The following is a 26,831-nucleotide window of genomic DNA, read 5'->3' as shown; positions in this document are numbered from 1 at the left end:
AGGTTGGCAGATAATCGGTTCCATTTTGCAGACAGGAGAAGCTATGTGCAGAACGGTTAAATAACTGGACCAGTGTTCTAGGACTCATTCATGGATTTAAGAACACCCATCATGGGTTGTGAGGTTTGGTTATTATAACTGCCAAATACCACCCCCAGTAAGCTGTGTACATCGGTAGTTCTGCTTCTCCAGAACTGGACTTTGGCAGGCCCACATGTGGAGCAATTTGTTAATTCATTCATTTGCTGAATGCCTGTTCTAAGGACTCTGCTGGGTGCTGGGGATACAGAGACGAACAAGGCATATCTCCTGCTCATAATGAGCTCTCTGCCTAATGTGATTTTCTCTCCTTATGTGTCACCAGAAAATGTTAAATATAAGTGGATTTTCGACTGTGCATCTTCTTTTCTTTTGTTTTCCATACTTCTATTTTAATTATTATAAATTTAGACAGCAAACATAATAATAATTGCAACTATTTACTATGTTGCATTAACTGCAGTAGGCACAAATTTATGGGGTTTTTTATTATCTTTTTGAGAGAGAGAGAGAGACAGAGAGAGAGAGAGAGACAGAGAGACAGAGAGAGAGTGAGCACAAGTGGGGGAGGGGCAGAGAGAGAGGGAGACACAGAATCCAAAGCAGGCTTCAGGCTCTGAGCTGGTGGCACAAAGCCTGATGCAGGGCTTGAACTCACGGATGGTGAGATCATGACCTGAGCCAAATCCAGATGCTTAACGCACTGAGCCACCCAGCTATACCAACTAGGCACAAGTTAAATGCAGTTTTCAAACCAGATGTGCAGAGCAAATATAGCTTATTCAATTTATCTATAACTTACCTGATGTTCCTTCTAAGGCCCCGGGCTTTAGTCAAGAAGAACAAATAACTTTGTCCCAATTCTATGCAGAACTCCAGAATAATAATTTAAACAGCCCCTTAGATAGTATTTAAGCAATCTCTAAGGAGCAAGTCAAGCCTTTCTGAAAAATCTTATTCTGAACGTTAGAGGTTGAATATCACCCATTCTCTTTCTTTGTATTTTTTTGGAACCAGACTCTAATCCTTACCACACATATACCTCGTTACTAGTACTCCTCAAGATAAATGTCCCATGCATCTAAGAAGGTCTTGCACTTGGAAAGGCTAAAAGGGAATAGTTATTAATCACTTAAAAATATAGCTCCTGTGGGGGCACCTGGGTGACTCAGTTGGTTAAGGGGCCGACTTCAGCTCAGGTCATGATCTCACAGTTTGTGAGTTTGAGCCCCATGTCGGGCTCTGTGCTGACAGCTCAGTGCCTGGAGCCTGCTTCAGATTCTGTACCTCCCTTTCTCTCTGCCCTTCCCCTGCTTGTGTTCTGTTTCTCTCTCTCTCTCTCTCTCTCTCTCTCTCTCTCAAAAATAAACATTAAAAAAAATTTTAAATAATAAAAATAAAAATATACTCCTGCGAAACATACATTATCTCCCCAAATTTTTACAGAAGCTCTAAGAGAGAGGTGGCATTTACAGATGAGTTAGCTGAGATACAGAGCAGCTTAACATCATGTTTAAGACCACAGAGCTTATTTATTTTGCCACATGCTTAATAATTGGGCCATGTGGCTTTACATGTGACTCTCCAGCCATGGCGGGGAAAGAGCTGCTGTGTGGGGCTCTCCTCTTCCAGACTGAAGGGTAGCTTCCTGTCTACTGGGCAGAGAATGCCTCATTGATGTTTGTATCTCGAGTGTTTAGTACAGTGCCAGGAGCACAGTAGATGCTTAGTAAATGTTTGCTGGGAGTTAACCACTTGCAGTCACTCTGGCATGGTTCTTGTTTTCTTTTCTCAATGTCCATTTGACAAACTGGGAAACTGGGCCACCACAGAGCTGGTGATGGCCAAGAGAGGGTTAGCCCAGGATCCTGATTCCCAGGCTATATTTCTTCCCTTACCCCTAGCATTGCACACAGCTCTGAGGCATGCCTGAATCTTGCAGGAAGCCCCAGTGAATCACTGTCAGATGGTCTGTTTTGGGCATTTTGGGAAGTGTTCCTAGAGGAGTGCGAGAGTTTTCTCTGAAGACAGGCTCAGCGAGTAGAAAACAAAAATTTGAGACCCTGGAAGTTCTGCAATGCCTTCCCTCAGGGGAGGTAGGAACTCCCAAACCCAGGCCAAATTCTGGATTTGCAGACATATACACTATCTGCTAGCAAGATAAATCAAACCTGATTTGTCATGTCCTGCAATGTGTCTCATAAATGCTGGCAAGAATAGGTATAAACATTTTACTCATAAGAGGCCATTCAATGATTATAGCAACTCCCCAACGTAGGTATTATTACTATTATTATCCACATCCTGTAGCTGAGATACAGGCTCAAGATACTCCACTTTTGCAATGTCCAAGAGATCTCGGGGCTGTCTGACTTTAGAACTCCTTTGAAAACCATGCACTTCTGCCTTCTAATAGAACAATTCCTGTTCTGTAACCCCAGAGTGCCTCAGTCATTAGGGAGTCAACTTTAACCCTGACCTTGGTTCTCAGCAAGGCTCAACTCTAGATCTCTTGCTTTTATATCTCTAAGAGGCTGCAAACCATACTGGGGAATGAGCAGAAAATACCAATGTTGAAATCTCAGTCGGGAGATGCCAGCTTGATGGCCCTGACAGGGTCATGATGCCAAAGGAACGTGGAAGGAGAGGAAGTAGAAGCTTACAGTGAGGAGTTGCAGAGGCCAGCATTCTCACTCTGTGCTCTATTCCTTTTTAGCTTGGAGGCCTTGGACAGGTAACTAAATCTCTCTGTGCTTCATGGCCCTCACTCATATATTGTGGTTATTTTACAGGGATATTGGGAAGACCAAAGGAGAAAGCCCTCCCAAAGCCCCATGACTTGCACATGGTAAACACTCAAAATATGTCACCTAAATGGACAGCAAGGAGATGGATGAGCAGGGAAAGAGCAGGAGAAGACACAAGATGTGCTGAGTTCAGGTCAAAGGGTAGAGGAAGCTGGGATACCCAGGAAGTGATCTTACTATCTTTCTGATTCTCCATGCTTTTACAAATTCAACTTTATTCTGCCCTGTGAACTCAGAATCTCTGTTAACACTGACGTTTCAATACTAATAGCCTAAATGTACCGAGTAGTAATAAGTGCCAAGTTCTATGTGTGTAAAGTATGAATTATGTTAACCGTCTAAACATTACTGTTCAGTAGGCATTATTTGATCCCTGTTCTACAAGTGAGGAAACAAAAGCACAGTGACATTGAGCATCTTGTCCATTTTAACAGGGGTGGACTGTAATTTCAACTTGGCTAGATATCCCCTGAGCCTTTGCTTTTAACTACTCAATGCCTCTTGATGTTTCTGCTACTGACCATGACCACCACCATCATCCTTCTGATCATCATCATCACCACCATGCTTAATTTTTTTGAGCTGAACCGTCCTTCAGGATTAAGAGCTTTACATATATTAACCTGTTTAATTCTCACAGTCTTATGAAGTACATATACTTAGCATCCTCATTTTATAGTCGAAGAAATGGAAGGTCTTACTCAAGGTCAGGCTACTGGTGAGTGCTACAGCCACAGTTGAGAGGCAGGCATTCTAGCTCCTGAGCCCATCACCAAAATACTTTGCCAGTATAATACTTCATGATGGCTTCGTGTGCTATCATTTACAGATATTCACATTTTATTTTTAATTTTTTAATATTTATTTATTTTTTTTTGAGAGAGAGAGAGAGAGAGAGACAGAGCACACAAGTGGGAGAGGGTCAGAGAGATAAAGAGACACAGAATCCAAAGCAGGCTCCAGGCTCTGAGCTAACAGCACAGAGCCTGCTGTGGGGCTTGAACTCACGACACTGAGATCATGACCTGAGCTGAAATTGGAGGCTTAACCGACTGAGCCACTCAGGTGCTCCCACATTTTCTGCTTTAAGCCTCATGACCATCCTCTCAGGTAGGAAATGTTCTTCTTATTTCATGGAGGAGGAAGCTGATGCTCGGGGATGTGATGTGCCCAAAGTGACCCAGCTGGTCAGTAACAAAATCAAAACTAAGCCAGGTCTGTCTGAGAAGTCCTTTGCTCTTTCTATCATACCACAGCTGCCTATAACTGTCCATTCCATCCTTCTTCCCCTCCCCATTCCATCACAGATACCCCATATACACCTTTTGGGACATATTTCTTTTTGTACTACCTTTCTCCTCATTCAAAACATCTCAATTATGATCTGAATCTAAACTTACACAAACCTTTAGTTACAAATCAACCTGAAAATCCAATTCATGAGAAGATGTTAAATGTTAAACTGCCCTGTCCAGAAAAATAGTATTTAACATAAGATTCAAGCTGAAGAAATAACACCTTAAAGGTAGGACATTAAGCAAGAGCCAGACCAGCAGCACAGGTATGACCAAGTTCATCCAATGGCACTATCCCCACACCATATGCCCTGCTGATCACAAAGGAAAACTGTTCTCTCCCTCCCCAACAGGTACTTCGCTTCAGTAGCCAATTCAAAACCTCCTTATCTTCAGTCATCTCCCAATCATCTTCAAACCAAGAAGGAAATGGCAGACAAGCCAGGGACCATGCACCATGAGAGAAAAACTTCTCCTTTTCTCTGCTCTCATAGCTACATTTCTTTTTTTTTTAATTTAATTTTTATTTGTTTAATAAACTTATTTATTATCTATTAAACACTTTAAGACTTGTCCATAAACATGTAAATTTAAAAATTAGAAAACAGAACATTCATAGCTACATTTCTAAGAAGAGGGGACAGCTGGGCTCACTGGAGACAGCATCTTAGGCTGCAGGCCATAAGCAAGGAAGAGACAATTACTCCTTAAAATGGAGAGAGTATCAGGGTACCTGGCTAGCTCAGTCAGTTAAGCATCTGACTCTAGATTTCAGCTCAGGTCATGTTCTTGTGGTTCGTGAGTTCGAACCCCACACTGGGCTCTACACTGGCAGTGTAGAGTCTGCTTGGGATTCTTTCTCTCTCTTTCTCTGCCCTTCCCCAGCTCACTCTCTCTCAAAGTAAATAAATAAACTTTAAAAAAAATGAAAAGAATACCTCAATCCCAGAAGGTATTCTGAGGTCTGAGAACCCAACATCCTAAATCTCAGTATAAACCAAAGTCATGGTAGAATCAATAAGGAGGAAAAGAATGAAAATCAATCATTCCTCTGGTCACTAATATTAAACAGATTAATTTTGCAAAATTATACACTCTTATCTTGGTCATTACCTAGCAAGTATTTTAATTAGATAAACTCTTTGGGAAACAAGACTAAATATTACTTTTTTTTTTTTTTTTTTTTTTGGTATTTCACATGGTGCCTGGCAAATAGCAGAAATATTCAAGAAAATAATTGTTGATATGGAATCACTGATTCGGTGGAAGCATTGATTCAATATTGTTACATTTTTACATTGATCCCAAACTTGACAAGTTAAACTTCTGCTTTTATTTCCATTTGCCAACTTGTAACTATTTGTGAAGTGCCTACTATGTGCCACATACTAGGATATGCATTTAAAAACACACAAGGGGCACCTGGTGGCTCAGTCAGTGGGGCGGTCAATTTCGGCTCAGGTCATTATCTCAGTTCCATGAGTTAGAGCCCCCTATCCGGCTCTGTGCTGTCAGCTCAGAGCCTGGAGCCTGCTTCAGATTCTGTGTCCCCCTCTATCTCTGCCCCTCCCCCTCTTGTGCTGTGTGTCACTCGGTCTCTCAGAAATAAAGTGTTAAAAACATTTTTTTTAAAACACACACAATTGCTGACCTTTAGAATAATACAATCTAGAGCAAAGACTGCTGAGAAATAATTACCAATGAGGTGAGTTACGGAACAGAGAGGCCAGGATACTATAGGAGTGTAGATTAAGGTGCTTTCACCTTGTTTGGGGCTTTCAGCACATCTTCTTTGAGCAAAGCTCAGAGCTCTGTGGGATTTGATGAGTTAGACAGGAGGCAAAGTGGGATCCAGGAATATGTGAAGGTTTAGATGCCAGAGAAAAAACTCTTTAGAAGTAAAGAAAGACAAAGAGAAAGCATGTGTGGCAAAAATAAAAAAGGAAGGGTGCCTGGCTTGCTCAGTCAGTTAAGTGTCCGACTTCACCTCAGGTCATGATCTTACTCTGTGTCGGGCTCTGTGCTGACAGTCAGAGCCTGGAACCTGTGCCAGATTCTGTGTCTTCCTCTCTCTCTGCCCCTCCCCTGCTCACACTCTGTCACTCTCAAAAATTAAAAAAAAAAACATTAAAATAATAATAATAATAATGATAATAATGAAAAGAAATAGAAAAGGAGATCAAGGATATGACCTTGGGTGTCTTTTAAGCCAGGGTAAAGACTTCAGGTTTTTTCCTAAAGGGGATTTGGAGAAGACCTTGTGGGTGCCGCAGTGGAGGACAGATGGCTAATAACAGATAGCAGGAAACTAGCATACTGCAGGCAAGAAAGGTGTGAAAAGTAACTTTATTAACCAGTAAAGAGAAACTGCTCACCTAAATAAGGTATACATTCAAGCAACCACCAAGCCATTTTTGTAGCATTCTTTCCAGAGATCCTTAGAATTTGAAAAGGGAAATAATAAAAGCATAGTGAATAGACAGCAGGATCAGATGCTGAAGGGTAGGTAGAAGGAATTAAATGATTAGTCAGCATGAGTGCCGAGTGCCTTCTAAGTGACCATGAATATTCAGGTAAATGTGTCTGGCTGGAAGATTACTGAAACAGCAGGTACCCAGTGGACAAAATGTACTCAAGTAAATTTCTAATTAACAGACAATGTAGTATTGACTGATGCCCTGTTAGGTCTAAGTCTGGGTGTACAGATGGCAGCCTACATCCAGGCAAAAGATGAAATATTCAGTAACCATCTGGGTAGGCCTTGCCATCACACCAGATGTCTGACTCATTGGAAACACCTGGAATATTGACCTGACTGTCTGCTTTTCCTATGAAAACCTGTAGTGATGCAAGCCTGGCCACAGGGTCTTGGAGAGGTTACAATATCCATTGACTATGGTAGGAGTTCAGGGAAATATATATTCAGGTAATTTGGGTGGATTCTAGTGCCTAGGCTAGCTGCTTCAATGCCCAAGAATCTAGTTTTTCTGTTTATATATGTAAGACTTGACCCTGCAGTATTATGCTACAATACTAAATCAGTCATCACTCCAAAACGCATTTAAATCCCCATCTCCTAAAACTTGGTCAGCAAACCTGCCATCTCATAATGTGAAATGTCAGTGTTTCCCAAAACTATCCCTCTTAGAACTAAAATGTGTTAGATAGGGTCACCTGCCTCATATGAAATCAAGGACTTCTCACAAGGTTCTGTAGAGTTGCTTTGCTTGGTTATTTCCTTACAGATGCCATAAACTTGTACTTCCTCTTCTGTCTCCTCCAGTTTGAAAACAGAATCAGAACCAGAATTTTAGGGGCAATCACCAAGTTCCGATCAAGAATCTTCCTACAGATATAAAAATGTTGATTCGAAGGGGCACGTGCACCCCAATGTTTATAGCAGCACTACTGACAATAGTATAGAAATAGTTCCAAAGCATGGAAAGAGCCCAAATGCCCATGGACTGATGAATGGATAAAGAAGATGTGCTGTGTACACACACACACACACACACACACACACACACACACACACACACAATGGAGTATTACTCAGCAACAAAAAAGAATGACATCTTTACCTTTGCAACAACATGACTGGAACTAGAGTATATGCTGCTGAGCAAAAAAAGTTAGAGAAATACAAATATATTATTTCACTCACGTGTGGAATTTAAGAAACAAAACAGATTAACATAGGGGAAGGGAAGCAAAAATAAGATAAAAACAGAGAGGGAGACAAACCCTAAGAGACTAAAATACAGAGAACAAACTGAGGGGTACTGATGGAGTATTGGGTGGAGGGATGGACTAAAAGGGTGATGGACATTAAGGAGGGTACTTGTTGGGATGAGAGCACTGGATCATATGTAAGTGATGAATCATTAAATTCTATTCCTGAAATCATTACTACACTATATGTTAACTAACTTGGATTTAAATTTTTAAAAATGTCTTAAAAAAAAGAATATTCCTACAGACAACGAAAGCCTACCTGAAGGAGAGCTCTGAAGACAACAGAAACCACAGGAATCTCAGAGTCTCACCATTGGGGATTGTCTCTGCATATGCAATGACTCTGTCTTCAGGGTAGTATAGTTCTAGTTTTAAAGTGGTCTAAGAAAACAAATCAGAATAACTGACAAAAGAAAACACATTTACTCTTTTTGAAAAACCCTTTTGAGCGAAATGTTGTCACTTCTTAGCTTATTGAGGACTGGAATCTATTTTAACTTAAAGTTTGACTTCCTCATCAAAATGTTTGGGGATAGCACTCTGTATTGTATTGGCTTTGGATGCTAAGAGACATGATTTCAAGTTCTAACTCTGACACTTCCTAGCTGTTGGATTTTCCTCAACCTATGGTAAATCTTTTTGAACAATGAAATACTGCGTCTAAGTTAGGAATTGTATGATTTTTTTATATTCACATATAAAGTGTACTTAAGGTTCTATCCAACTCTATAATCTATATAATGTTCTTGACTTCTTTTGTGATTTATTTTGTCTTGCTAGAGTGCTAATGGTAATGGTCTACAGTGCTAATATCTTTCTATTGCCTTTAATAAGGCTCTTAAAAGACACAATAAAATATTTGCTAAATAATACAGCCAATTTAATTAAAATAAGGTTTTAAAAGGTGGTCACGTAGATGTAAACTGGTATAAGTTTGTTTCCTGATTAGAAAAGTATAGGGGCTCCTGGGTGGCTCAGTTGGTTAAGTGTCTGACTTCAGATCAGGTCATGATCTCATAGTTCATGAGTTCAAGCCCTGTGTCAGGCTTTGTGCTGACAGCTCAGGGCTTGGAGCCTGCTTTGGATTCTGTGTCTCCCTCTCTCTCTATTCCCCTCCCCTGCTCGTGCTCTGTCTCTCCTTCAAAATAAATAACCATTAAAAAGATTTTTTAAGTATATGGAATTATTGAAAAGAATCTGAAGACTATAGAAAGCATAAAGAATAAATTTATAAATAATCACTGTACTGAGAGAGGAATCATTAACATTTAGGTGTACCTCTCTCATTTTTTGCTTCTGGGTGTGTGTGTGTGTGTGTGTGTGTGTGTACATGTATACCCATGTGACTACTAATTATTTAACAAAATTGGAGTCACCACATACTGTTTTGCATCCCAATTTTTAAAATTAAGAATAGCTTCTTTTTCACGCATTATTTTAAATAAACTTGATTTTTAAAGGCTGCCTAAAGATTTCTTCCTATGGATGGGCCTTTTGGTATTTAGGCATTGAGACTTATCCATGAATAGGAATGGGGTAACACTTTGGGATTCCCAATGTCCTAAGCCAAGAATTGCCACTTTGCTATTCAAGGAGAAAAAACTGAGAATTGTTTGAAGGTCTTTCTCTAAGCAATAATAAATATGAGTTAGAGAGGCTCCTACAAGAACCCAAACATTAGCAATTTAATTGTCGGCTATCATCTCATCCCTCCTGAGGTCATGGAATTAGGAACTATCTTCTTCATCTTATGCTTTAAAAAAGCAATTGCAAACTTTGTGGTTTATCTTTTCAAAGAGAAATTTGACATATTTGGGATCTCTGGCTACTTTCATCTAGAGGAATTCTAATACAAACTGAAGGTGGAAAAAATTTAGCATTTCAAGAAGAAGGAAAACTTTTCCTAACTCCAGAATTTTGGAAGAAGGAAAGCTTTGTTGAAGGAACTTGAAATCACCCTGAGAATACATGAAGCTTGATTCTTTTATCTGCAGACATCGTTAAAAACAAACCTTAAATCAAAAGGAAAGATTGATGTGAGTGTTTGAACAAAGAGTAATGATTTATAAAAACCTACAAATCCTAGAAATAGGACCTCCACAAGTCCCTCCTCTGCCTCCTTTTTGCTTCCTGGGCTGTGACCTAAGTTCAAGCTCTCTCCCTGCAGGCTTACCCCCAAACCTCTCACCTTTATCCAGTGTGTCCCACAACAGCTGAGCACATCAGGTAGAAGAGAAAACAGAGCAGGGTGTGTGCCGGGACCATATTTTCACTTTCAGTACATCCGTGGAGGTTTTGAGATTTGGGGTAGCAGAAGCAATTGGGTGCCATTACTACAGAAGTTATAAAACCTAGTGGTTTTTTTTCCTTTAATATATGAACTTAATGACTTTTAGTGAACCCCCAAATGGAAGTTGGGCTAGATCTTCCTAGAATGGCTCCTTCCCATCACTACATTTCTCCAGAGTCCTGGGTATCCTAGCATATGTCAGCAAGTGAATTAGGGGAAAGCTACACATCCTTCCTTTCGAATCTCTTCATTCAATACTCCCTTCATTCATTAATTTTTATGTCACTGAGGCATTGGCCCTAAACCCTCATCCTCCTCTATCCACATCCTTTGTCAATGACTTGTTTTGGCCAGTGGAGTATAGCTCAAAGTGGCTGTGTACCAATTTGAAACCTATTCTTTAAAAGGCACCATATGTTTCTACTTGCTCTCTTGTGATCCTGCCTTCTGCCATCATAAGAACACGTTCCAGCTAGCCTGCTTTTCTGAGCGGGATGAGAGGCAGGCAGCACACCCAACCTACAGCTTGGAACCAAGCCCAGTTAAGCTGTGTCTGATCAGTCAGTCTCCAGATAACTTGTAGATGCATAAGTGAAATATATGCTTACTGTCATATGCCATTAGGATTTTTATAACTGTTTGTTACACAGCAATCGCTGACTGATAACGTTTATGCATGCATGCCTTCTTCATTCAACAAGCACTTAGAGAATATCAGTTGTGAGGCGATGTGCAAGGTTGGCATTAGGCAGAGAACAAAAATAAGATGCAGCCTCTGCTCTCATAGAACATATTTTATAGTAAGATAAGTAAACACGTAGTTATAACATAGTATCCTAATTATTTTAAGAGTGAAAGTACAGGGTGCTACAAGAGAACACAAGAATGATACCTAACTCGGAGAAGGTCGATTTAGGATATCTTCGTGTCTGGCCCACAGTAGACCCTATTTGTAAAATAAATTTTGAATAAAAAATAATAAGCTAACACCAGAAGAATAAATAATGAGGCAAAACTAGTGTGCATAAGAATGGACGAGTGAGAGAGAAGTATTCCAATGAGAGAAAACAGCAGGGACAAAGGCCAAGTTGCCAGAAACAATCAAATATGTATTTACCTCTTGAATACTAGTTTGAGATATCTTTGCATGTAAATCTATGGTGCTCAGATTTCAGTGAGCAAACAAAAAAGCTGAGATAACGTGTTTAAAATGTAGATTCTTAGTCCATATATCTAGAAATCCTGACTCAGCAACTCCAGTGGAGAGCCTAGAAATCTGAATTCTAGTAGCTCCCTTGCTGTATTTGAGATGGCAAAACTACAGAAGTAGAATTAACTTCCTCCATAAATATATTATTTTCTCCATTTCCTAAAAGGCTTTGAAACAAAAAACAAAACATAGTCCTTAATTACTGATTCCATTACCAAGTTCTTTTAGTTTACTTGTTTTCTATTTCTGGGCAGGGCGACAGGGTGATTTTAAGAAAAAGAGACGAAGACTTCAGAGCCACTGACTCAAAAGTTTATTTCTCAGACCAAAGCAAAATGCCTAAGAAGGGTTTTCTGGGACTTCCTTGTTTTCTGAATGGGTACCATTGCTCTCTATACCCAGAGCTCTGATCATGCTGTAAAACTCTCGGTTTCTTCTCTCACAACAGGTATCTTCCCCCTAATTTTTTCTCCTTTACCCACTTGGTGAGACCTCTTAATCCTACAAAACCAGGCTCAAATACTCCACTGGGAAATCTTCCATAATGCTTTGCAGAATTAATGACTCATTCATTCATTCATTCATTCACAGACTTGACTGATATACTGAGAACTTAATATGTGCCAGGCATTTGAGATAGCTTGAGAAACAAGGCTTAGTTCCTGCCATCAAGCTTAAGTTATTCTTCCTCACAGAGTTTTGTTTTTGCAGCTAATTGTTGGAGCTACGTTTGCCAAGCACTTAGTTTGCTCCAGGATCTGTGCTAAGCCTTCTATTTGCATTGAAACCTATAACATGTTTCACTAGCCCCATTTTATAGATGAGAGAAATAAGGCAGAGAGAGAGAGCTTAAAGAATTTTCCCAAGATCTCATTGCAGGGTGAAGTCACAGAACTGGGATTTGAATGTAGTTAGACTGAGTTCAGAGGCTTTGCCTTAATCATGTGATAACACTCCTTGCTATAACTTTATCCAAACATTCATTGTATAGTATTACAATTAGCTATTTATCTGGCTGCTACTCTCATTACACTTTGAACAATTCCACAGAAAGCACAAAGAGAAAATCAATTTTACGTCACAGAGTACTTGGCATATAAAATATATATTAAAAAATAATCACTGGCTCATAGAAATTGAAATGTTTATTTCCAACGGCGAGTGTGCTTTGATAAGTGAAGCATGACCAGATTGAATTGTTGTGTATTTCTGGAACTGGAGGTATAATACATAATTTAGAATTTGGAGGGTGTTCAATTTTAATCTTGTACTACTTGGCTGGATTCACGTTGTCTGGTTAAAATAGTTTCTTTTATTTTCGGTTATTTTTTTTAAGAAATGCATTGTAGTAAAATATTTATCTTTTGTTATATGTTAATAGGAATCAAATTTAAATCTTCTTTGATATGGTAATAATAGCAAAAGTACACTAAACATTTCCTCTGTGCTTGACACTATGCCAAGCACTTTACTTGTACTCTCTCATCGAGTCTTCCTCAAAGGATTCGGACACACAACTCTTTACTGCCAACTCAGACTTCCGGTTCCAGCTCCAAGGTGGAAAGAGCTTATAGGTTATCAGTCCTGCCTTTACAACAACAAAAGGTGGGCAATCTAAATATCAGTAACTTCTGAAACAGGCAGAGAACTGAGGTGGAAGGACAGCCACACTGAAATACAGAGATGGTCACATACAGAGTCACAGACAGAACTGTTTATTGGCAGCAGGAGCCACTAGAACCATAAATTGGTGGGAACACTTAATGGTGATTTTTAATAACCTGATGGAGTCCGAGTATATATAGCAGCATGACAGAAACAGTCTCATGAAGGGGCTACCGTCTCAGAGGGCCCTCAAACTTTGATGGGTTCTACCTCCAGAAACATACCATATTCTCATAGTGAAGAACCAGGGAAGATCCCTTCCTGGCTTTGGTGGAGGTGTGGGGGAAAGAGGAGGGGGAGAGCAGTAATCCTGCTGAAATACTCTCAGAACCTTCTCCGTAACAAAAGCCTACTTTCTAAGGAAAAGATTTGGCCAGCAATGCCCTCTGGGAGAAGGGCATTCCTCCTACCACAACCTCCTCTCAGTTTTGTGTCTCAGAGAAAGGAGGGAACCATAGTCAACATAAGTCAGGGCTTTAAGAATATAGAATGGAGTGGTGCTTAAGTGGCTTAGCCAGTTGTGTCTGACTCTTGATTTTGGCTCAGGTCATGATCTCATGGTTCATGGACTCAACACCCACATTGGGGTCCTTGCTGACAGCTCAGAGCCTGCTTGGGATTCTCTCTCTTTCTTTTTCTGCCCCTCCCCCACTTGCATGCAGTCATGTGTGCTCTCTCAAAATAAATAAATAAAACTTAAAAAAAATAAAAAGGAAGACTGTAATGTAATTATAAGATTATGGAAACTTCTCCCTCTCCACACCTTGTCACTGCAATAACAGGGCTCTGGTATAATAACAGTGGATTACAGTTCAAAGAACTGCAAGATATACATTCTCTCTAACAAGAAGTACTTAGGGAAGTCCAAAATCAAGGGGAGGGACAAAAACAAAGACACTAGAAGAATATGAACCTCTGGCACCTACAGAGACAGCAAGCATTAAACGGAGCCCAACTCCTAGGCAGATTAACTCAAATCCTTAGCTGAAGTTCTTAGTATCAAGTACAACAACAAAAACACAGACTGTTCAAGCTAGAGACATTCTGACCTGAAAGATTCTAAAAATTGAGGCAAAGGGAGGTTTAGGGCAAATCTGTTAAGACAATTACTGAAATCTTTATTATCTTTACCAATATCTGAACACAGAGTCAATCCCAATGAAAGCCTGTCAATTCTACTAGTAGTTAGGGCCAAAAAACAAAACTATCAAATCTGGATTATGCCTTGAGCTGTCAGTCTTGGTATAGAAGAGCCCAGAAAGTATGGGAAATGGCCACTGGCAGAAGAAGTGTCTTTTTAAGACTTGTCTCCTCTGCTTCTAGGTTCTCACACTTCCAAACCGCACCCTGTTCCCAGGCACTCCTAACTCAAGGTTAGTGTCAAGCTGATGCAAGTTGCCAAACACATCAGAGAAGAGTCTTGTATTTTGGATAGGTGCTCCACTGCCTGAAAACTTTTTCCCTATCTCATTATTTTTTCTTTGATAGTCAAATCACGTGTCCTTCTCTGTGGGATCTTCCTGAATCTCTGTCTCCAGCCTTCCTCAGGATTCTCATGACAATGTCTTCTTTCCTCTGGTGATACACAACTGTAACTCACTGTGTTCATGTCTGTTTTCCCCAATGGACTGCGAGTTCCTCCAGAGGAGGAGACATGTCTTATTCATCTTTCCTTCCCCAGTATCCAGTAGTTCTTGGTGCATGCATGGAAAGTGCTCAAAGGAGGTTACTGTGAGGCATAATGATGATAACAATAATAGAAACTATTTGTTTACTGTGTATTTTATTCTATACCAGGTTCTCTGCTGAGAATATACATTATCTCATGCAATTCTCACAATAATCTTTATAAGGTGAATATTGTTATCATTGCTATTTGTGTAAGCAAGAAATTGAGGCTCGTAAAGATAAAGTAATTGCTCATGTCCCCCAGCAGGGCAGAATTTGAACCCAGATGGCTTGTTTCCAAAGCCCATTCTTAGGCTAAGAAACACTGTCCTATTGTGAATATCCCATCACCAAAAGGCAGACATAATTTCTAAAATGGAAAAAAAAGTTTTATATTTATTTAGTATGGAATAATGTGCCACCAGAGTTCTGTTTTCTTACCCAAAAGATATATCTCAGAAATATCTCAGTTATTCGTTGGAAGTACTTAGCAAATTGCCTTTAGGAGGGTAACCTCCCTTTGAGTCACTGAAGGTAGAACTCCTTAACACAGTGGGTGTATTCGGAAGATGGCTCCACTGCCAAGGGAAGGGGGCAGCATGAGGTCTTTGGATTGGGGGATGTAAGAGGAAGCTCTGCCCAGTCCCCAGCGAAGGTGATGAGGAAGCATAAGGCAAGCTGACAGGCCACAAACACCCCAACTCCCAGGTGGCATATGTGTGATATTCCTCAGGCACTCCTGGTTGCCCAAGAACAAAGGAAAGGAGGGAAAAAAATGGTTAACTGATAGAGATCATAGTTTTGCAGGACCTAAATCTCCATCATCCCTCCATAGTGATGTGGGAAAAAAAGACAGAAGGAAATGGCAGATAGAACTATTTTCCTTATTACTTGAAGCCCAATGACAAATACTTGAGGCCGGCAAAGTAAAACCTTTCTCCAGGAACTCCCTCCTGTCTTAATGTTAATGCTTTGCTAGAGGGAAAAACAACCTTAGCTAGGTCTCCAGTACCTGTGAGTCTTCTTTAGCATATGGAAGTCTCATTGGAAACTTCCCCTGTACTTTACCTCCCCCAACTCCACAGTATATAACCAGTCTCTCCTCATGGTCCCTGGGCAGCTCTTCCTGCCCACGTGCTTCAATAAAATCACCATTTTGCACCAAAGACGTCTTCAAGAATTCTTTCTTGGTGGTCAGCTCTGGACCCCATGAACTCCACTGTCACTCCAAACACCTCATCAAAGGGAGTGGGGGAAAGGAAAGTCATCAGGACTCTTGATCCATGAGATGCAGGAATCCTGAGCTAATCTTGTCTAAAGCCAGCATCTAGGAGCTGGATGGTGGCTTGGTTAATGAGCACTATTCTGAATGCCAGAAATGAGCCTGCACCAGCATCTAAGGCAGAAGCCACAATGGAGGATACACAGTACCCACCATGGTCCTCCAGACCAGCTGGGTGTCCCCTCAGTTTCACCGACTATTTTCCTCTAGAAAACTGCCTGCACCTCTCCTCATGGTCACAGCTGAAGATGACATGCCCTTATTCCAGCTGCCGAAGGGGACTCTCTCATGATGGCAGGGATTGAAAATACCTCTGATTCCATCATATTAAAATGGCTTACTTTGTTATCAGCTATTTGGCTGTGTCTATGTTAGGCTTTTCTTCTTACCCATCTAATTTCATCTGACAACAATAGAGATGCATAATGTGCAACATAATTTGGACACAGCCAGGGTCACCTAATGAAACAGGGTGCTGTCGAAAAAGCAACCAGATGCCGAATAGAAGCAAGGCAAGATTTTATTCACAGCTGGGCCAAACCTGATCTCCTGATCTTAAGGAGAAAAGTGCAGAGAATGGCCCCAAACAAAGGTAGCAGTGAGCTTATATGGATTTTAGCAAGTCAGAATACGTCATTATTTGGTTAACCAATTACAATTTACAACATTTCATGGTAGCCAATTATATTGTGACACATGGACATTAGTTTTGGCGGGAACCTATCAATTTAAAGTTCTTTGTCCTAAGAGGGTTTAAAATGACCAATCATAGTTAGACACCTGAGATGCCATAGGGCAGCGAGTATGTGACTTTTTTACACGTTGGTCTTGCCTAGGCCAGATCTTGGTAGAGGGGGTGGGGGAGCGTTTTGCATCCTAAGTTATCTGTTTAGCAAGCAGGCGAGGTCACAGAAGCGAGATATGGCGGTTAGTAATTTCCAATAACCCTAATAGATAACTACATAAGCCTTTTATCTCAATTATTCATAAAAGGTGAGTTTAAGCCGAACTTATATACAATAAGCTTTCTGATATCTTATAAGCTGACCTATTACACTATGAAGGGCCAGTGGGGTAAGTCTAATAACTGCTGGTGGGTGCCATCTACATGGAAGACATTCTGCTTAAGGTAACAGGAGATCAATGTGGGATGGCATGAGATTTTTCTCCAAGTATATCAGGCAAAGATTTGGAAATCCTCATTTTTCTTGTTCATGCTGAAAAGGTGTGAGCCCTAGAAGTTTGACATTACCTCAATTCAAGCTTGAAATATAGTGGAGTCACACACACACACACACACACACACACACACACACACACACACACACTAATAAAAGGGAGCATGATAGGATGGGGAAAAAAAAGCAGAAAAGCTTCAAACAGAATTAGCCAGTCTTTAAATTCCTCAGGGGCTTCTTAAATCCCATGCCACTACTGGCTGATGACGAGGTTGAGGTTTTTGGGGTGATAGTGGAGTTCGTGGGGTCCAGAGCCAATGACCAAGAAAGAATTCTTAAAGACATCTTGGGTGCCAAAAGGTGATTTTGTTGAAGCACAGAGGCAGGACGCTGCACAGAAAGAGCTGCCCCAGGACCATGAGGAGAGACTGGTTATATACTATGGAGTTGGGGGAGGTAAAGTACAGGGGAAGTTTCCAGTGAGATTTTCAAATGCTAAAGAAAACTCACAGGTAAGGAGACCTAGCTATTGTCAAGCTAAGGTTGTTTTTCCCTCTAGCAAAGCATTAACATTAAGACAGGAGGGAGTTCCTGAAGAAAGGTTTTACTCTGCCAGCCTCAAGTATTTGTCAATGGGCTGCAGGTTACAAGGAAGATAGTTCTATCTGCCATTTCCTTCTGCCTTTGTTTCCCACATCAGCTGATGGTCCATTTCTGGTCAGATGGGATGTCTGGTCTGCCTTAATGACCTGCCTTGAACCTTTACTTCAGCTGCCAGGTAGTTTGCATGTTACAGACATGATTTCTGCCTCTAAATTGCATCAAAATTGCAATCAAAATCCAAATGCCATTAAAGAGAATCTCCATTTCTTAGTTGAGTTGTGGAGAAAACAAGGCTGCAAACTGCATTCGCTTCTTCCACGGACCAAGATATCACAACTTCCTAAAACATAGTAACTCATCTTGCAAAAGCATTTTGGTCACTCTTACCACTTCCAATACCTCTGAGGATGCTCAAAAGCCTGTAGCATGCATTCAAATTCCGGGTTTCAACTGTCAATACAAAAAGAACTATACTGAAAGAATGCCATTTGCCTAGGAATGCATCCTTAATTTGAAGCTCTATCTTCCTGAACACCTATCAGGCAGGGTTCCTAAGGTGGCCTGTACTTTAATGCAATGTGGAAATGTGGGGAAATGGACGACAGCTCCCTTCCTTTATCTTTCTACTTCTAGAAGACTTAACTTCACACAGACAGGCTAATGGAATTTTCCAAAGGGAAGTTATAAAGGGAACTGGTTTTCTTCTGGGTTTTAAGCAGTGGCTGTACAGAAAACGTTGAGCTCAGGATTTTTCACATCATCCACAGCCACATCACGATAGTTAATCCTGAAGGATTCAAGATATGCCTGGTTCATTTCAGACTCCACTGAGTCAACAATAACAGAAAGGTGGTTTTCATTTCAGTAGAGACTAGTTTCCTAGCAACAAAGGCCACAGGAAGTTGAGACCCATTAAGAAAGATAAGGAAACACAATGCTATGATTGCTCTGTAGCACTGAAATTCCTCTTTAGACCTGAACTTCCAATCTGTCTGTTTTACAAATTAATTCATATATGTGTATGTGTGTATATATACACATATATATAGAAGCAAGAAAGAAATCCTGGTGCTTTGTCAGAAAGCAGCAGCACTGCAGACTCAATTACAGTTTCCATCTCCATTTAAGATTTTGGGAAATACCTGCCAGCATTGAAATATCTTTTTGATAACAGCAGACCTTTTGAGTTGAGAATTTAAAAGATTCTTTGCTCTAAAAATGAGAATTTTCTAGCATGTCTAATTTTCTCATGAATGGTAAATTAGCAAATAAGATATTTGGGTGTTCAATCTCTAATCTGCATAATAATAAATGCTCTCAAAACAAAATCATCTATTTTATATTCTTAGTGGAAAACCACTTTACACAAATTTTAGAGGAGATGTAATACTTTGCATGTAGAAAGCCAATATTTACCTTCCAGCTTTTATATAGCTGTGAATAATAATTAGTCATTCTCCTTCAGATCTCAGCTTTTTCTCTAAGAGAATTTAGACAAAGATTGGAAAGCACTCACTTTTCATGCTCAGGCAGAAAAGATATGAGCTCTAGGAGAAAGGAGAAAGATGAAGAGGAGGAGGTGACAGAGAGAATGGTCATTGCCTGAGTTTAATTCAAAGTACTTGTAGAATGGTGGGTGTAAGGAAGAGTAACAGTTTTATAAAATACTTAGCTGTAATGGCAACCAATTACTGGGTGCTTATTGTGTGGGCATCTTGGGCTAAGAGCTTTATATCTACCATCTCACTTAATCCTCACATCAACCCATGAAGTACACTCTGTCATGATCCCTTCTTTCTAGCAGATAAAACTGATGCTTAAAGGTTAAATAACTTGCCCTAAGTTGCGCAGTTGCTAAGTGGCAGAGTCTAACTGGGGCTCCTGAGCTTATGTTCAGTCTTCCTAAACGGTTAAACAAAATTGTGGGTTGCCATCTGTTAGCACTTGGCTATTCACATTATCTAATTTATCCCTGAAAACAAGAAGCAGAATGTGGACCTAGCCCATCCCACTGCTGAGTTCCTGTTCTTTATCATGACCCTACTGCCCTCCCATTAGGGTCCTCCTCCCAAAACTAGTTTGCAGGTTTGTTTAGGGCACCCTCGGAGCTCCAAGGAAGATATTTCACAGACTGTACAAACACCAGCATATTCTCAGCCTCGGTAAAAATTTAAATTGCCTAAATATCCTATTCACTTTTGTCCATTTTAAATTTTGAGGTTCAGCTTAGATTTCACTTGGAAAGAAAAAGGACAAACACAAAGCAGGTCACTAAACCACAATACAATGTCTTTCATCCTTCTCCCATGTTGACTATGCCTATAAGGCTCTCAATCCTTCAGATGAAGCTGAATGTTTTCCTTCAATTATTATTATTATTTTTTACTTTGTATCCAGATATTTTGGGCATAATTCAGAATATTTCCCCAAGGGTAGGCTTCCTTTCCTGAATGACTCAACACACTTAAAAAGAAAGCAAACAGAAAGCATACCTTTAAGGAATGATTATACACGGAAATAGCTGTCAAGTGGGGAATTAAATAATTATGCCAGAACATATGGTCTCCTTGTTACTCCTTTTTGTACTCATGTGCTCTGCACTGACTGGCTTGCACTGAAGAGATGGGCCAATCTCTCCTCTTTCTGAGTCTTCAGGACCTTATTTTAAAACAGGTATAACATTAACCTTTCAGACACTGTGAAGTTGAATGGGATAAAATGATGACATAAATTTGCAAGCCCAAATTTTGCTATGCAATAAATGTATATTTTTTCTTCAAATCAACTTAAATCTTTTCCAAGTCTCTACCTACCAGACTGGTATGAAATTCAAGCACAGCCACTCTAGGGATCTCTCTCCTCTCCTGTCATCATCCTGCAATTGTCAAAGTACCAAAGACTCCTCTAGATATCTGCCTCTCCTGGGTGCCAAGGAGGTCGGGTGGCTCTGCTCTGTCTTGGCACTCTTGGGGTACAGACTGTCAGAGAAACAAAATATTCCAACACTTGTTAAAATGTCAAGGCAGAATTATTCAGGACTATTGCAATAGGAGTAGAAACTACTGCAGTGGGGTTGTATAGTTGAGGAGAAAGCATGGACTGAACTCCAAATATGACAAGGAAAAGTGCTATTTACAACCAAGGAACAGAATGGGGCGGGGAGTCGATGGATGGAAAATTACTGAGACAATAGGGTAATTCTTGCTAAACCGACCTACCAAAATTCTTACTGAAGTCCAGCCAGGGTGATTAGATATCACCAGGGGATGATGGAGAATGAGGAGTTGGATCATAACAGATCTCAAAGATGGGGATTTCCAGCAAAATCGGCTTAGCAGGATTCTTGCTATATTTGTACTCTACAAGGACAGAGACAGAAGACCAAGTTTGGCCAAGTCAGTCAGAGGGCTAAGAGGAGCCTTACTAAGGTTTGGTCATGGAGAGAATCTCTATCAAGATTACTACAGAGAATGGGATCTTGTGCTTGGAGTCCACCATTCTTTGTATATCTGGAGTCAAGCCACCTTCAGAAGCCACCTACAAAGAAGGGACTACAATGCTAGACAGCGACCTAGACATCTCCCTGCTCTGGAGAGGTGGGTGAATGTGGAGGACAGCTCATGCCATTTTGAAGGAGTTGAGATGTTTATAAGCACCAGGAAGAGCTATTCCTGCTTCTGGCCCTGCCATAAACCTCCCATGAGTGAAGAGAACACAAACCTGACTACCTGCCAGAAATGGGGCAGGAGGGGGAAGGGGGGGGGCAGTGGTAAACTTATAGACAACAAAACTCAAATTAGTACCTCAATAAAATCCCCCACCTTGTGTGTACAGTATCTAGTTCCAGACCTATCACACCAGTAGGAACTCAAGAAGGAACACTTATTTTTATTTCGCTATGGGTAGTCAATCTCCCTGGTCACTGATTTCCAAACTTATGTTGTGTTTTGATTAGCAGCACAGTCTCTCATCTCGGGAAAGCTTATAGAGAAGTCCCATTTGTTGAAAAAGAAAGAACAAAAGGCCAGAGTTGGTGCCCTGGTGGTCCACCTCCTCACAAGAAACCCTAGAGCTCCACAACCCTAGAGGGCACATTTGGAAAGCTGGTGCACTCACTCAAGGGCTGTTGCATTTCTACAGTACTTACTATGTTTTAGAATACCAAGAAAATAATGCTTAATAAGTTTGCCATCATATTTCACTGGGTTTAAAGATGTATCAATTATTATATACACCATTATTTTGGGAATCACCGGCCAGTAAAAAAATGCAGTCGAATAAACTATGACATGCCATTGCTTAAAAAATACATCTGTCTCTCAGATCTGTTAAAATGTGAAAAAAATGGGCATTAGAATTGACAAGATTTAGCAGTGAGATGACTTTTTAAGCAGCAAAGGAAAATGCAATCCAAAGCAAGCAAGGTACTTAAGGGATATTGTTTGAATTTTTCTGTTTCAATTGACAATTGTCTCCATTCTCTGATGACAAAAGACACCTTTTTTTTCCCTAAATATAACTATTTAAAAGAGGGATAAAGAGTGAAATGAAGAATATGCATGACTGCAAAAAGTCTGAAAAATTAATTTGGTATTGTAGATGGTTCATTTAAAAATGCTAACTCCAACAATTCAAGATAAGATAAAAACAATGGGATTATTTTACCAAATTATTCATAATTTATCTAATAATATTCAAATAACTAGAGAACTTGTCAAATGCAACTCTAGAAAACTAGTTATACATTATTTATTTAATACCTTTGGGAACCTGTGTACATTTGAGGAGCAAAATAATTTGTTATTTTGAGAACAGATATTATAAAAGCCTCCTTTTTTAAAAAGTAATTTTGATTGGGGCGCCTGGGTGGCGCAGTCGGTTAAGCGTCCGACTTCAGCCAGGTCACGATCTCGCGGTCCATGAGTTCGAGTCCCGCGTCAGGCTCTGGGCTGATGGCTCGGAGCCTGGAGCCTGTTTCCGATTCTGTGTCTCCCTCTCTCTCTGCCCCTCCCCTGTTCATGCTCTGTGTCTCTCTGTCCCAAAAATAAATAAACGTTGAAAAAAAAAATTTTTTTAAATAAAAAAAAAGTAATTTTGAAAACTGAAACATTGCTTTATATCCATTATATGCTCCATTAAACACCGTCATAAAATAATAGAATTAGTTGTGATTATGTTTTTATTATACCATGCTGCTTTACATTATGCTTAATCCCTATAACCCTAACACATAATAATTTTTCTCTATAGAATCAGATTTAGGGACTGTGAAAATAGCACAAGGAGAGGAACAAATGTTAGGGCCAACTGCTTCTCCATGAGTATCTACTACATCCATCATTTTCTATTAAATGACTCAGGGCAGACGGCACCCTGTTGAAGAATGGGGCTTTGTTGGAACAGTGGAGGGAACAGAGGTAGAGGCAATGAAAAATGCAGAGAGCTCATAATTCTGGTCAACCCACTATCTATAGCACCACAAGCCCTGGTGGAAATAAATAAGGTCCTGGCAATGTGTACATAAATTAAAGCAACCCAAATTAGAACAAGCAAAGCCTATTTATTCAGAACTTGCTATGTCAAGGGAGGCAGCCACCACTACTGATGGTATTTGACAGACTCAAAAGCAGGCAGAGAAGTGGAAAAGCCTATAATGGAAAAATGGAAAGCTTCAGGTATGCCTTCATTGGAGCTATTGGCATAGAGAAGCTGGAGGCAGACTAACTACAAGTGGGGCATCCTGTTGTTTAGGGGAACATATTTGACTCTCTCTGGTTGGTCCTACATTGAAAACAGACAAAAATTAGGGAAGCTATCAGTTATTGGCCAAATCTGGATCCTTTAGGGCTCATTGCTACGGGGGTTGTTATGTGGCTTCTTGAACTGGTTGCTGCAGGTTAGTATTGGTTACTACAGATTATGGGCCAGAGTTCTATTTTTGTATATAGTCTGGCCATGGTTCATTTTTATACTGAGTCTCTCAGCAGGTAGACTGAGAGCTCAAAAGACAAAATTGTTCTGGCCACAACTTGAATTTTTAACACTTTAAAACAAATTCAAATTATGTGTAGGTAGAAACAAGACAGAAAAAGAAAATGAAAAGACTCCATTCCATAATAGTAGTCCCTAGATATCATCTCTGCTAATAGAGCAGGTGGACTAGACTATTACTTTCATAAACAGAATATCCACTTGTATTAACATGGCATGAGGCAAATGGAGAAAAATGTTTCAGTATCAGCCAATGTCCTTGGTTATTAGCAGCAGAAGCAGACACCGACAGAATGGGTGTTTAATGAAAGGGTGTTCATTGGGTGCCGCACAAAATCACTGAAAGGCCTGGAGTATTGGATTTGAGCTAAGCTTCTAGAAACAATTCCCAAGCCATGCAGCAGAGCAGATCTGTCAAGAAAGTTACTAGCACAGCTCTTGTGCCTTAGATGCTAGAGTCTCCATCACTTCTGCATCTGGCACTAACTTAGCCCACCTGCTTCTCCTAGCAGCACCAATGCTCTCTGGGCCAGGTGCTGGATTTTGCAGCCTCAGCCACGATCCTGCCAGAAATAAAATGGATACTGCATGGTGTCTGCCTCTTCACCATTGCTGCTTCTGATTCAAAGCCCTGCATGGGTCTATCTGACTGGAGGAGTCTCTGTCAGATGTGCCATAATGGAATGAGGAAAGGAGAGTTTTCTACTTGGGAGAGGCAGGATTGGTAAATCAGGAATTTCCACAAATAGAGAATATGGGTGTTCAAAGAGCACTGAGGAGTCACAAAAACATGATAAATGCCCACTACAGAGCAGGACCCAACACTCTGACCTTCTACCTACACTATAGTTTCCTAAGGGCTGGCAAAGGAATTGTGCAGGTCCTTTTGAGACTCTTTGATGCTTAAAGATGTCATCTGGACATTTAAAAAGAAGCATGTAACTATTACTCTGTAAAAGGCTTTGTCTGAAGCCAGGGATTATCTCATGAGATGGGGAATAGATGCAAAAGCTTTGATGCCCTTCTTTCTCTATTTCAGATTGACTTTCTCTGGGTTCAAGGACAACAGAAGTGCATCAGATTTCAGAAACTTAAGACTCCATTATAAATTTTGCTTTATGTCATATACTGTACATTCTGATTTTCTTACCTTTCTCCTCTTAAAACATATTTTCTACACTGAATTTTATATTCTGCTATATTATCTGTATTTCTCTTCTTGTTATTTTAAATTTTTTTTTTGGAAAAAATGACTTGCTATGGAATAAACAAACAAATAAATATGTAATTTGATTTAGCTCAAATCTCCCTTTCTCACATATGACTTGAGACTTTGTGCATACTATCAACATGAAGAAGTTTCTGGTATCTTAGTTGTACCAGCAAACTTAAAGATGATCTGATCATTCTCATGCCGACAGGGTGATGTGTTTATTAAACTCTTAACTTTAATTTTCTTCAGTTGGGAAGGTAATGACACTAACTACCAATTATGGAACTCATAACATGCCACTCACTGTGCTAAGTGCTTTATGGTGGTTATCTTGGTTAGTCTTTATAGCAATCCTCGGAGGTAGGTACCATTATTATGCCTACTTTGTTGATGAGGACACCAAGACTCATGGAGGTGTAGTGACTTGTCCATAGTTTCAGATTAAGTGGCAGATTTCCATAACTTACAGTCACAGCAAAACACCATGATGAAATGGCCAATGTAAGAAGGAGGAAGAGGAAGAATCAGGGCCTGTGGCCTTCTCTATGGTCTGCAATGCACAATCTTCTGTTGTTCTTTGTGGTCATAATACCACTTCAGGCAATAAAGGGATATCCTTTGATGCTTCAAAGGGAATTTGAAAGGAAATTCTCATGCTCATCCAGACGACAGCCTAAAACTATCCCAGACACAAGTGGGATGACCACACACCATGCCTGTCCCCATGTAGGTGAGGAGCCTAGGCAATATCAAGGCTAAGTCAGCAACTCTTGGCCATCTACCTGACAACCTCAACCTCAAGCTCTCACATGGCTATGCATTCCAAGCAATTCTTTTCTTTTCCATACTGTGGAAATTAAAGGAATCTCAAGGATCATCTAGGCTCTTTAATTTGAAAAATCACTTAACTCATTTTTAGAATACTCAATACTCTAATTTTCTTCTGGCTATGACAGTGCAGCTTCTATCATGCCTGATTCATTTTGTGTGTGTGTGCTTATGTGAGTTTAAGTCTCTTGGAATTTCATCTGTGGGAAATTTTTAACACCAAGGTTGAAGATGAGTTTCTCTAGAAATGATTTCCATTTGCTTCTTCCAGACACTTGGATATTCTTCCTACCTACAACCACTTTAAACAAACTTCTTGACTTGAGGTTTTTAGGGGATACAAAGCCCCAAATGTATTTGTGAACAGGGTTAATATTATGAATCCTCAAAAGAGGCCGTTAACCATTCCCTCTCCCCAAGCCAAAGCCAAGACTATCTTGGTTTGTGGGGTTTTATCTTTTCTAGTTTATCCAGGAAGGTGAACACTTTTGAGGAGTCCCTGTTTTATAAGAAGGACTTCCCATCTTGTTCAAGCTCTAGGTTTTGCCTCCTGTCTCCTATGCAAAGCCAACTAAAACTGAAGATCTAGGCACTAGAGATTCCTGGATACTCTCTCCACTAATGTTATCTTTCCATCAACTTGGTTACTTGTCTGGAATTGAGTTTTTCATCAATTTGGCTTTTTCTGAATTTCTAGTGAGCCAGCTATGCATTTTAAAAATGTTTTTGGGGGCACCTGGGTGGCTTAGTCAGTTAAGTGTCCAACTTGGGCTCAGGTCATGATCTCAAGGTTCGTGAGTTAAAGCATCACGTCAGGCTGTGTGCTCACAGCTCAGAGCATGGAGCCTGCTTCAGATTCTGTCTCTGTCTCTGTCTCTCTCAAAACTAAACATTAACATACAGACACAGACAGACACACACACACACACACACACACACACACACACACACACTTTTTTTTTTTCACCTTTCGTTCGGCATTTTTATGATTTCAACCTGGAGTTTTTTTTGAAGAAAATCTAGTTTG

This window comes from Puma concolor, chromosome A1 (genome assembly GCF_028749965.1).
Source record: "Puma concolor isolate L17-30 chromosome A1, mPumCon1.1.hap2, whole genome shotgun sequence".
Classification (NCBI taxonomy): Eukaryota; Metazoa; Chordata; class Mammalia; order Carnivora; family Felidae; genus Puma; species Puma concolor.
The sequence above is the reverse complement of the archived record's forward strand: the minus strand, read 5'-3'. Positions refer to the sequence as shown.